General features: G+C 36.1%; 1 protein-coding gene across 1 annotated transcript in view; it reads left to right on the plus strand.

Moving 5' to 3' along the window:
• The window catches only part of TRHDE (thyrotropin releasing hormone degrading enzyme), a 330639-nt gene that overhangs the window by 78872 nt on the left and 237602 nt on the right, over positions 1 to 14165 (plus strand). The gene's annotated exons all lie outside the window — the stretch shown is intronic.

Below are 14165 nucleotides of genomic sequence, written 5' to 3' on the forward strand. Positions count from 1 at the left end.
GCAAATTTATGTATACTGAAGGAGCCAAATCTCTCTTATTTTTCCTACTCTTCCTATTAGATAGGCTAGGACTTCTTTTCCAGCTTGGATGTTGTTTGGCTTAATTTCACAATGGAAACAAAAACTTGGAACACTTCACGTCAAATTTGTAGTAGTCAAAATGATACATTTCTTAAACAAAAAAGAATATATTTAAGTGCACTTCAATCAACATACATTCTTTTGAGATCTGTACATTCAGAGAAGTATGTTGGTACTTTGATGGATCTATGTAGCCAAAATAATATTAACTGTATAAATTTTCTGGAATTTTTCTTGACTTTAAATCATTTATTTTTATATTCGTTTTAAGGTGAGAACATTTTGTGTAGTAGAGGTCTTTTTTGCTAATAAATTTTTTTCCAGTAGGATATGGTATATGGAAAGTTTGATTTTTTGTTTCCCTATTTCATGGTTAATGGATTTTGCTTTTTCGAGCTGAATTGTATGTCTTTCCCTTCTGACATGTTTAGCTTCAGGGAATGTAGTCCCCTCTGGTCCATTAATATTAGCAATCGTCAGTGATATAATCCTGTTTCATTTCTACTATGGATTTTATACCGTAGTTATGATTTCTCATACATAAAAGTTGAGTTTAGCTAAGCATGCATTTTGATCATTTTTTCTATGGATATCTTTGCATTCCTAAAAATGCTAACCATACACATCAGAAATTCATTTGCTCATACAAATATTCTGCAATCATCATGGAAATATGTAGTTTTATTTCTGATCTGTGTGGTTTTATTATTTTATTGGCCTTATTAGACAAATAGGTGTCCTTTATGCTTCTGAAATTTTCTAAGCATTGTATGGCAATCTTGAAAGGAGTATCACTAGAAATGCTGTCATCAGAGTGACTTTATTTGATGTCTGGGAACAATGAATGCAAACATATTTCGTTGTTTCTTTTCTGTTTTACTTTTAGTAAGAGAATTTCCTTAAAAGGTTGTTGGCATGCTTTTTGGCTCCTTTGGCTTTTTTTTGGCTTGTAGACAAATACATACTCTTACAGTGTCCTGAGTAGGAGACCCTGTTCACTTTACGATGAAGTCTAACAATATCTGGTTATTTATTGTTAAGGATGGTCACTTTTTTTAATTAAAAAAATTAAAAAAATTTAAAACATACTTCTTTCCCTTTTTATGCTGCTGTTCATTTTTTGTGTTTATTTTTATTTTTGGGGAGAAGGTAATTGGGTTTATTTATTTTTTAAATTTATTTACTTTTTTTTAAAAATGGAGGTACTCAGGATTGATGAGGATGGTAATTTGTGACTGTAACTAAATTGCATGTGCAACTTTGGTCAAAGAAGTCCAAGCTGTGTGGCCTTGGGATTGACCTTGGTGTAGTAAGAAGGGCACTTTGAAGTTGACTGTGGAGTGAGGAAATCTGGTTTAGGTCTGCACCTGTGTTTTCCCTGGATATGTGATTGTCAACGAGTCCCTTCTCTGAGCCTTAATTGCCTGATCTGTAAAATGGGAATGGCTACCATACATTTCTCATGCCCCATGTTAGTTATAAACAAGACTATGCTTCCTCTCACACAAGTCTAAAAGGTACCCAAAGCCAGAGATACTGGATTCAAGTCTGTGCTGTCATCTTTTTTCTTTGATGGAGGGTATATGCTATTTCCCATGCTCCATGTACTTTTTTCTTTGAAACAACAACTTACTCATTTATTTAACCTACTCAACAGACACATATGCAAGTATCACCCTATACCTTCTCTCTCCATGTATTCTTGCTGAACGTACCCAGTTCTTTGAATTCATTGTTAATTGCTATATGACTTACTCAGTCTTGTATCTTTCAGTTGCCAAGACACAGAACATTGGCACAGCCTTTCCACCTTAAACATCCCTCCTTCTCTGGTGAATGGCCATGGCTGGAGGAAAACAGGAAACATAATGATGACAGCAGTGGTCGTGACAATAACGCCCCTACTTCTCTCTGTGCCAAACACTTGATGCTTTCCCCCCCAGCACATTATATACTACATCGTACAACATAGAACCTAACATATTTTATTATACTCTTCTTTTGTATAGGAAATGGAGGCTTTTGTGGGTTGAATAACTTGCCCGAGGCCATATAGCTAGTAAGTGGCAGAGTATCAGATTGATACCAAAGTCCATGTTTTCAACCAGTGCCTTCTTCTGCTGACATACGGGCCCAGAATTCCAGCAGGTGGTTGATGATGGCTAGTTCTACTTGGCTTGGTTTTGATCTTCTAAGTACCAAACTCTTATTGAAATTGCTCATAAGAAATGAGGTTTGGTAGAAAAATGAGAGGACAGATAATATTCTAAAAGTTAAAAATGGGTGTGTGTTCAGAATATGTGAATGGTTGTTAACAAATAAATCTGATAGTCCAATTGGGCGAGAACATGGCAAAAACTCACAGCATCCGTAGTGGTTATGGCTTAGCAAAGGAGACGAATGTTAATTTTAGAATCACACGAAGGCGAAATTACTCTGAAGGGGAGGGTGATGGTCAGTGTTACTGTGAGAGTCTGTAATAAAAGAATCCAAACCTAGCCAAGTAGGAGTATGCCCTTTGCATGCAACTGACTGGGAACTTGAAGGAAAAATTGTGGCAAACCCTTTAAGCATGTTTTGTATTTCTGCCATCCACACCTTGTTCAACTAATAGAAGATCTAGAGGAAAAGGTTAGACATTTTTCTAATTTTCTACAGGTTTTTCAGATAAAATATTTCATAAACTGGAACAAATCCTTAGAAAGGAATGAAGCCCTGGGAAGTAGGCATCCTCTGTGTGACAATCAGACGTGCTGAGGAAGCCGGCAAAGTTAACAGCAATGAAAATAACTTACGTCCCACCGGGTTAAACAGGATCATACGTTGGTGTGGCAAATTAGTTCTGCCAAGCTACCAGAAGTGTAAATTATGGAATATCTACAGCGAAAACTGTTCTTTCTCGTAAATGACGCTGAAACTATTTCCTAAATGGATGTATGAAAAATTCTGCCTGGGAGTCCAAACAGTTGCAAAAGTGTAGTTCCTTTTTAACTTGCAGGGATGTGACCAACTGACCGCCGTAATAGAGAAAGCCGTACAATGCCTGGAAAGATTCTTGGAGAAATTTTGAAAGGGGCTTTTGTTGCATCTGTCCTTTCCTATCTCATTTTATTGATTTTGCCTCTTTAGTATCTCTAGAGTCCCGGCTCCTCTTTTCATCTCTATCGCTGCCACCTCATTTCAAGTTACTCTTGTCTCTCACCTGGACTATAGAAACATTTTTTATAATTGGTTCCCATTCTTGTTGTTCCCCCAAGTCATTCTCTCCATTGGAGCCTCCTTTCTTAAAGCCCAGCAGTAGCTTTCCATTTTACCTACAGATTAAACACCTGAGACAGCCAAATAGCCAGGCACCTTCTGGACACCCGTGTTTTTTCCTCCCACCTTTATCTTGCATCTCTCTTATACTCTCCAGCCCAGCTGTAGCTGTGGGCTTTCCTGCATTCTCTTACGGTTTTGAACATGCTGTACCTTTCACCAATTTAACTCATCCTCTCCCTACAGATGTTGGCTCAGGGAAGCTTTCTCTGATCTTTCAGACTAGGTCAGATGCTTTTATGATAGGCTTTCATAATGACATTGACCACGGTCCTATCCTTCAGAATAATTCCACCTTCGTGTGATTTTAAAATTAACATTTGTCTCCCCTGCTGTGTCATAACCACTAGGGATGTTGTGAGCTTTTGCTCGTCATTGTAACTCCGGAATCTAAGGATGTTCATGAAACATAAACTAAATGCATCTCCTGTATCCACTTTGGAATTAGGAAAAAAGAGATTTGACCAACTTTTTCTTAATGATGTCTGTTTTACTTAGAGTCTTACTAATTCTTACTGAACAGGTTACTGTTCACCAGAATGCCTTTTCTGTCGAGTGAATTCTTATCTACATCACCTAACCTTTCTGTTAAAAATTTAAAAACGTACAGCAGCCTCAGTTATTAGAAGCTGTCCGGGTGGCATGTGGAAGTGGTGGTGACTGGTCATTATCCCACTTTTTATTTAAGTGCGATCCCTCCCCAACCCCCTCAATTTTATGTAAATTGTACTCTTTCAAGATGGAGAAATTACTTTTTTCTTTCCTGATACTTTTGCATCTCAGCTTAAAAATAAGATATGGTAGTTATAGACTCCCTAAGTAGATCTGAGCTGAGGGGTTTGCTCTTGATTTCTGTGTGGTTTTGAGTTGCTAAAAAAACAGTCACAAACTTTGGGGTTCCTCACATAGATTTTAGTTAAATGCTAATTCTTATCAAACGTTTATTGGTGCTCTACTTGGAAGTTTTCTAAGATTTTTTTGGTGTAATATTTCTAAATGATTACTAAGAATTTTATTAAAAGTGGCCCCTTAACAGTGATAAAAAATTTCTTTGGTGATCTTGCAGAAAATTATTTTGCAAGCCCATCTTATGAATTGTTCTAGTTGAATGATGAATTCGAAATTGAGACTAAGTACTTATCTATGAGAAGATTTGACGGAATCTATAGTTCTTTGTGCCATCTTTCTACTTTTCTAAAAAAAAATTGCCCAATAAAACCCACAAATAGAATTGTTTGACTTTTTCACTGTGGAGTTAGGATGTTTCCTCCTGCAATTGTGAATTTGTGTGTTATTGACTCAGAAAAATGGAATATAAATTAAATTTTATTTAAAATGTATTGACTATATTAAAAATACATTGAGATTCAACACTGTGTTCACAAAAATGACCCAGCAAGGCAGTGAGCAGAGAGAGCAAATAGTTGGAGTTCTATGAGACAAAACTGGCATGTTTAATCTCTGATCACTCATTCACTTATTCATTGAAAAACATTTGCAAAGGATTGATATCCAGGACATACAAGAGGCTCATGTAAACCAGAAAGGAAATACAGAAGAAAAATTATTAAAGGATAGAAATGGGCAATTTACAGATGAGGATATGTGAATGAAAATAATGGTAAATAATTAGAGAAATAGCCAGCCAACATTTACTGAGCACTTCTTTGTGCCAGGTTTTTTTTTTTTTTCTTGGTGCTTAATTCTTAACCATTTAATTCTCCATAATAGAAGTATTATTATCATCCCCACTTTACAGAAGAAGCAACTGAGTCACAGAGCTGTTAATAATGTACTTATAACTCCTTGGATACTGATCTCTCACATGTAGATGGATACTGAGTCTCACTAGTTATCGGAGGAATTTGTATTAAGGTAATATCCAAATACTATCTTACAACAATCAGATCTTCCAGGATGTGCAAATCAGATAACATCAAGTGCTGGTGAGGATGGGGAGATGAGGGGAGCCCTCTCCCACTGTTTGTGGGAGTCTAAGCTGGTGTGGCCATTTCAGAGAGCAGCAGTAATTCTTTGGGAAACCGAGCACACTAACCCTAATGTCCTGGTCGTTCTTCTCTTGGGCGTGCGCCAGAGAGAAACTATCAAGGCAGTGCACATGGAGACATCACTAGGATGCTTGTTGCATTGATGCTGGGGATGTGGGGAGTTGGAAGTACCACAGGAGTCCTTTTCAAGGGAGATGGATACCTCGGTATATTTATAGGATGGTATACTATGGAATGCTTGGAAACAGTTAACTAGATTTTATATTTAATAACATGGAGAGATCTTAAAATTAGTTAAATGAGCAAACAGTCAAGGTTAAAAAAAGAGAATGAGTTTACAACATAATACCATTTACAAAAAAATAAACACACATACATCATACTGTGTTTTACTGGGTATGGTCACATGTGAAAACAGTACGGTAGCACAGAGAAAGTGCATAGGAGTAGTTACCAAGGGGAGAGGAATGGCCTTGGAAATGGGGGATAAAGGAGGAGGCAATCATAAAATTCAAATCTAAAACAGAAGAAGAAACTTTTACAGATCACTGATGAAGACATGACTCGACATAAACTCAGTGTGGGCCAAAATCTAGTCTGTTTTATTGGTCTGTCCCTTGAGTGAGTCTGAATCAGTACCTAGGGTTTAACAGGTGCTCAGTTAAATAAAATGGAAATGAAGAATGAATATGTAAGTTAAGAAGAATGATCAGCTCAGTTCCATGTGCCTGGGAGCCAATCAAAATTAGGGTCCTGCTACTAATTTCTTATTTTATAATTACATGTATATTATATACAGGCACTAGGACAGTTGCTGGAGATACAGAAGTGGATCAAACACATTTTCTGGCCCCTAGGTGCTCATAATGTGTTTGAGGAGACTGAGTGGAAAACTATTAACAATGTCAAGTGTGAGAAGTACTGTATGACAGGACTTTGCAGATTGGAGTGGAAGCACAGAGAAAGGATGCCTGGATACTCATTCATTCAGTCATTTATTCATTTGACCAGTACTGATTTGAATTCCTGCTTTGTGCCAATTCCTCTTCTAGATGTTGGGGTACAATGAGGTACTTTTACAGAACTCGTATTCTCCTAGGGAGACTGACATTTAGCAAATGACCACATCAAAAAATTGAAGGTGCAAAATTGCTATTGTGCCAAGTGTTCTCTCTGAGAACTTATAAAAAAAGAATGAAGCCAAACTTTGATCTAGATTTGGATTCCAGGGACAGTTTCCCTGGGGAAGGGCTGGGGAAATGAAAAGATTATTAAAAGTTAATTACGAAGTGGTCGGGGTGTGGTGGAAAAGATTAAGTGAACAGTTTATGCATAGCTGGTTAGAGACTGACCACGTGGACCTCCTAGACCTTTTTCCTCAGAGGAAATGAAGGCTTGAAGACAGACTATATCAGCCAATTTGCATGCTAAAAAGCACTTTCAGTGCCTACATTGTGAAGGTTGGATGTAGAGGGGGAGGGATGGGTGTGAGAAGTTTTGAAGTTATTATAGTAAGTCGAGAGAGCGGAGATGACTTGGATGGCAGTGGATATGGCGAAAGTGATGGAGTAAAAGTCTATTAAAATGGTACAGATGAAAAGGGCTTGGTGATGGGTTGGATTTGCGATCATGTGTTGAGGCAGAAGGGTAATCAAAAGTGATCTGAGCAGGTTAAGTAAAAGCAAAGTCACATCAGAAACATCATGGTAAAACTAGGAAACAACAAACTCTAGGAAAAACCCTTAAAGGCACCTGGATATCATTTTGTAAGATGTATCATGACATTGTGGTTGCATAAAAAAATACACTTAGCTCTGGAGATGTATATGGTATGGGTGAAATGACATAATGTTTGTGATTTCCCTTAAAACATTTTAATGAAGAAAGAAAGAGATACGGATGGAGCTAATTCTTGATAATTGTTGAATCTAGGAGTTGGTAATACAAGAGTTCATTAGACTGTTAGCTCTGCTTCTTTCTGACACTTCGTGTTTTCTTTTTTGTTTTTTTTTTTTTTTTAACACTTTTTATTGATTTATTGACACTTCATGTTTTAAGAAAGCAATCAGAGAGAAAAGAAAGATCGACTGGTAAGAAAGAATGACAGGTAGACTTTTCATGAGTGAAAGCAGATTCCCCTAGACAGTGTGATGGGTATTTTCCAAGCGTTGAGAGGAAGTCATGGCCTAACTGGGCTTCCATAGTCTGACAAATTACTAAGTATGAGTGAAGGCAAAATACAGGCATTTTCAGGCAAAGAAGGACGGAAAGAGTTTTCTGTTTACAGACCATTGTGAAAAGAATGAGTATAAGAATATACCCCAGGAAGAAGAAAATTTAACCTAGAAAGAAAGAAGCAATGGTGAAGCAAGGAATTAGGAAACCTGTTGGTAAATTTAAATAAACAGTACTTGTTAAGTAATCATGATGACTTAAATTTTTTTTCCAGCAAACATTGATCTTTTTATTTCCAGAGTTCTGATTATTTTTTTCAGTTATACATGAACATATATATAGTCATTGTCACATTTTTTTCTCTGTGGGCTACCATAAGATCCTGTATATATTTCCCTGTGCTATACAGTATAATCTTGTTTATCTTTTCTACAAATTTTGAAATCCCAGTCTATCCCTTCCCACCCTCCACCCCCTTGGAAACCACAAGTTTGTATTCTATGTCTATGAGTCTGTTTCTGTTTTGTATTTATGCTCTGTTTGTGTGTGTGTGTTTTTTTTTTTTTTTAGATTCCACATATGAGCGATCTCATATGGTATTTTTCTTTCTCTTTCTGGCTTACTTCACTTAGAATGACATTCTCCAGGAGCATCCATGTTGCTGCAAATGGCGTTATGTTGTCGGTTTTTATGGCTGAGTAGTATTCCATTGTATAAATATATCACATCTTCTTTATCCAGTCATCCGCTGATGGACATTTAGGCTGTTTCCATGTCTTGGCTATTGTAAATAGTGCTGCTATGAACATTGGGGTGCAGGTGTCATTGTGAAGTAGGGTTCCTTCTGGATATATGCCCAGGAGCGGGATTCCTGGGTCTTAAATTTTTTTTATAAAACTAATTGATGATTTAAAAATCATTTATATAAATAATATAATAGGTAAATGAAAATTCATAACAGCTAATATATACTAGCCCCTTCCCTAGGCCCTTTTCAAATTGTGACTAGTTTAATTCTCATAATTCTCAAGCAATTATGATTAGCATTTTTATTATTAACTTTATTTTCCTGATGAAGGGACTGATGCATAGTGATGGTTGGTAACTTACCTATTAAGTATTAGGAAGAGGTAGAGCCAGCATCCAGATCCAGGTAGTCTAGCTCAGACCTGGTCACTTGACAATCACACGATTACTTAATGTACAGTGTATTCAGGTCTTTATTTTCAAGACATATTGAAATACGGGTTAACGTTAGACTGAGTAAAGTCGTTACACATTGACATTTAAGTGCAACCACTGAAGGAGTAGATAGAAATAGAATATACGATTTCAAAATAATAAAAAAAGATAAAAATGGAATAGAGAAAAAAAGATAGCTCTATTACAGAGCAGGAAAGGAGAAAAAGAAGCAAAATAAAAGCAAGATGGCTAGAAAACATTGGATAAGATAGCAGAGCAGAATCAGAATGTATCTATAGCTATATCTTTATAGCTGTTTATACTACGTTTGCTTGTTAAAATATAGAATGAGTAAAGTTCTTTTTGTTTTGTAAGGAAAGATAAAGGCAATGTTATTTGGTGGAATAGATTTTAAGGCATTCACATTATTGAGGCTGAAATTATAAAAGGATTTCATCTGGAAGACATGAACCTGTATGCACCTGATAATGTTAACTATACGAGTATATGAGGAAGCAATTGGCAGCACTATGGAGGGACAACAAAATCAATGGGCTTGTGGGAAATTTTCACACCTTTCTCAGAAACATAAAGCAAAAAACCTAACAGAGATTTAGAAGATGTAAACAACACAATATTAATCTAATTGATGTATTTAGAACCATTTACCTAAAAATTAGGGTTAAACAATTTTTCCAGGCATCTAAATCCATTACTTACAAAATTCACCAATTTGTACTAGTCTACAAAAAAAATCTGAAGAAATACCAAGAATCAGTGTCAAACGGGCAAGGCTTTTGGCAATAAAGTTAGTAATAATAAAAAATAACCTAAAAAATCACATAGGCTAGGAAGTTAAAAACATACTTCTAAATAATTTATAGGTCAAATAGAAAGTTAAGAAATATTTAGACATTAATGAAAAATAAGCCCACTGCTTATTAAATTTCATGGATGCAACTAAAGCTATACCTAGGAGGAATTTAGAGCTTTAAAGGATGTAGTATAAAAGATCATACTTAAAACATGAATGATTTAGAATTCATCAGCTGATCGTTTTATTGAAGCATTTAGAGAAAGAGCAGAGTATAATAATAAAAGAGGCAAGAAAATCATAAAGATTAGAAATCAATGAAATTAAAAAAATAAGAAATACTGGAAGGCTTAATTAAACCATAAGGGAATTCTTTGAAAATATTATTAGACATACCTCTGACTAAATCACGAGAAAAAAGAAAGTACAAAAATTATTAGAATTGAAATAACTCTATATGAGGGAGAGTTTTTTTAACTATCTTTTTCTATTGAAGTATAGTCAGTTTACAATGCTATGTCGATTCCTGGCGTACAGCATAATGTTTCAGTCATACATATACATACATATATTCATTTTCTTATTTTTTCATTATAGGTTACTACAAGATATTGAATATAGTTCCCTGTGCTCTACAGAAGAAACTTGTTGTTTATCTGTTTTATATATAGTAGTGTGTATCTGCTAATCTCGGACTCCCAACCGAGAGGGAGAGATTTTAAAAATAGAGAATATTATGAAGAATTTTTTCTCGTACTTTTAAAACTCAGATAAGATGCCTGATTGTAAGAAAAATATGAGGTATCAGTAACCATAGAGACAGCGAATCACTCATCAAAAATCTGTCTTGTCACACACAAAAGCACCAGGTTTACACAATTTCATAGATGTGTTTTAGTTAAACAGTTAGGAAAAGTTAAATCTCATCTCAAACAAACAAAAAAATGCTTCCCAACATGTCTCAGTAGGTTGCCCCACCCCAAGAAAGGAAACAGTTAACACTAGAAAACTTAGGACTACGATTCACTACCCTAATAGAACACAGGAATAATAAAAGAAGAAGAAATGTCATGTGAACAGATGTGACTGAAAGCATTAGAAAAGTCTAACACTGTTCATGATATAATTCCTGGCAAACGATGAATAGAAGGGAATTTCCTTAACTGGCAGCAAGAATTATAGTTGGTAGTGAAACAGAAGCATTCCAAGTAAAGTGAAAAATAAGATAAAGATGACTTCTTCCACTGTCCTGTTCGGCACTGTTCTAGAAGTCCTGATGGAGGCCAGCCAACACAAAACAGTAGAGAAAAAAATATTAGAATTACTTCAGAAAGTTGGCTTGTTTCAAAGTCACTTTACAAAAATCAATAAGTAGCTGATATCGAAAATAATAGATTAGAAATAGGATTTTTCAAATCCCATTCACAGTAGCACCGAACCATAAAGTATCTGCAAGTAAATCTAGTAGAAGGTGGGCAAGGCTCATGTGAACGAAATTATAAAACTTAAAAGTGGGGTTAAGACTGAAATAATCAAGAGGAATTCCATGGACATGGATAGTAAGATTTGTTTGACGGTGTAAAATTTACATGCAAATTTAGTGCGATTTTAGCAAAATCCCCAACAGGATGTTTGTAAGTGTGGAAAATGATCCTAAAATTCATATAGAATAATAAGGAAGTTTTGAAAAACAAATAAAGAAAAGTACTGATCTTATTTGACCTCACAATTTATTATTTGGTTTTAATGATTACAGAATGTGCTGTTGGAACAGTGATACACATACTGACCAATAGAAAACAACAGAGATCTAAGTATAAATGAGAACTTGGTATATGGTGAGGGGCATTATAAATCAGTGGGAAAGGCACTTCATTATCTAGTACTGAGATAATTGATCATCCACGTAGAAAAAAATAAAATGAGATTGCTATTTCACATTATTCACATAAATACGTTCTGCGTGGGTTAAAGCTCTGACTCTGAAAAGTAAAAGTTTAAAAACTTTAGAAGAAAATATAGGAAAAATATCTTTTTGACCTTGAGAGCAATGAAGGATTTCTTTAAAGACACCCAGAAAGCACAAACCCTAAAGGGAACATTTGCTATTTGACTGCATTCAAAGTAAAAAAATTCTTTTTGATCAGGGACATAATGTACAAGACTAACACAGTCTAGGAGAAGATTTTTGCAAATCTAGTAAATGACTACTGTCCAGAATATCCAAAGGACTACTAGAAATCATGAGAAAAGAAAAAGAGAAATGATCAAATGGAAGAGTGAGCAAAGGAACAGGACAGTTTGCAGAAGAGGAATCTATAAGCCAGTGAAACGTGAAATAGTGCTCAACATCGCCGTTATCAGGATGATGCAAATTACAGCTAACAACAAGACATCATTTCATACCCACTGATTAACAAATATTACAAAACTGGTGAGGCTGTGGGGAAGCAGGGACTGCCATACATTGCTGGTGGGATGTAAATGGGTGCTGCTCCTTTGGAGAAATTGATCATGTCCATTAAAACTGAAGGACAATTATAACATGAATTGGAAATAGATTGAAGCCTGAACTTCCTGGCCGTGGTTAATCCTAGAGTGGGAGGGAGCGGGGTGGGAAGAAGGGGATGTCTTGCTTCGATGGAATTGTCATGTTTTACACAGTTAAAAATTACCTGAAGCAAATGGGGGAAAATACGAACATTATTTAAATCTGTTGGGGATATAAGAACAATGCACTTTTGAACTGTACTTTTCTATATGATTTCTATATGATTGGGATGTTTTGTAATTTCTTGAAAGAATTGAATGCAGAGGCTTGAGGACTGAAGTGATGGTTTTTAGGACATTGATAAGTAGCTGTTCCTGGAATGCATTCTCCCCTGAAATCTGTATCCACATTGCTTACATTCTTACTTATTTTATGTTTTTACTCAACTATCACCTTCTCAGGGAGGTGCTCCCTGGCCTTTGACATTTTCTAACTTCCTTTGATGTATTTTAATGTTGAACACATTACTATTTAACATGTTATATATTTGTATTTATTTACTTGTATTGTTGACTATATTGTATTGTTCGTATTCATCCATCTTTCTACCAGAATATGAGCTTTCCATGGTAGGGATTTCTATCTGTTTGGTTTACTTCTATATCCTCAGCACCCGGAATAGCGCCCAGGGCAGAGTAGACCCTCAATAAATATTTATGAAACGAGTGAATGGACAGAGGAGTTCTGAGTTCTGACCCCTAGGTGGTGGAAGGCTGCCTGCCTCACTGAAAGATCCAGGCGGGAGGATCGGTGCAGGCGGGGTGCTGTGTTTGAATAGGATGGTGCTGATCTGAAGGGAGAGGTGGCATACATCCAAGCGAGGTCAGCAGGTAGTGGGAAATCAGGGGACTGAAAGGACAGCTCCTGTATTTACAAGCAGATGTACTTGGCTGTCAGTCCTGCTGAAGAAATTTGACCAGGCATAAAATGAATAGCTTAATAAGGAAATTCTCTGTATTTATTCTATCTCGCTTAAAAAAACAAAACAAAACACTGCAATTCAGTTTACTACAAAAGATGTGCTCTATCTCTGAGAGGGATTAAATGCTACTGTTTTATCTATGGGCTGTGACAGTATTAAACAACTTTTACTGGTTTCCATACATTGGATCTGATTCATCTGTTGTTCATCGTTTATTGTGCAGGGCAAAGAAAGATTCGTTGTTAGAGTTAAAAATAATAACAGCCCTGTTGAATGTATCTTCATTGAAGACTCTGATGTTAAAAGAGATTTTAAGGAATAGGGATATATATGTTTTCCCACATGTTAGGCTGTTGGCTAAATATTTCTTTCCAGACTTGAGGTTTGCTTGCTGTGGGGCTGAATGCACAAAAGGTTTTTAGGTGACTCTAGACCAGTAATTCTTCAACTGTAGTGTATGTATGCTTCCGTTGGTAAATTTGTGAAAAGGCAGATTTTAGGGCCCCCATGGAGAGAGAGAATTCAGAATTCTGCAGTGTGTAGACCCAGGAATCTGAATTTTAAACAGTTACTCCAGGTGACTCTGATGCAAAACGTAATGAGACAACACTTGGAAAAAAAAATTGCTGTTGGTGATGCTAACTTTTACTCAATCATTTCACTTTTTTGTCTGTCTACCGATTATATGCAATAATGTGTCGTGTGTTTCGTAATAATATATGCAAATAAAATGGGTGTGCCAACATTGGCAGTTTGAAAGCTGTAAATAATTACGTCTACAACAGAAAGATACAAAGAGAAATAACAAAATCTGCTCTGCCAAGAAGTGGAAAATCTAGCACAAAGCGGTATACTAACTGGCGTGAAGATAAGAAAGTTACATTACTCTCCTATTGCTGCTGTAATAAATTACCAGAAACTTAGTGACTTAAGACAACACAGATTTATTCTCTTACTGTTCTAGAGGTTAGAAGTTTAAAATGAGTTTTACAGGGTTAAAGTCAAGGTGTTAGCAAAGCTGGTTCCCTCTGAAGGCCCGGGAGTGATCTGGTCCGTGCCTTTCCAGCTTCCAACCACTTCTAGCATTTGGTGGTTTATGGGCTTTTTCTCCGC

The sequence above is a fragment of the Camelus dromedarius genome, chromosome 11 (assembly GCF_036321535.1).
Source record: "Camelus dromedarius isolate mCamDro1 chromosome 11, mCamDro1.pat, whole genome shotgun sequence".
Classification (NCBI taxonomy): domain Eukaryota; kingdom Metazoa; phylum Chordata; class Mammalia; order Artiodactyla; family Camelidae; genus Camelus; species Camelus dromedarius.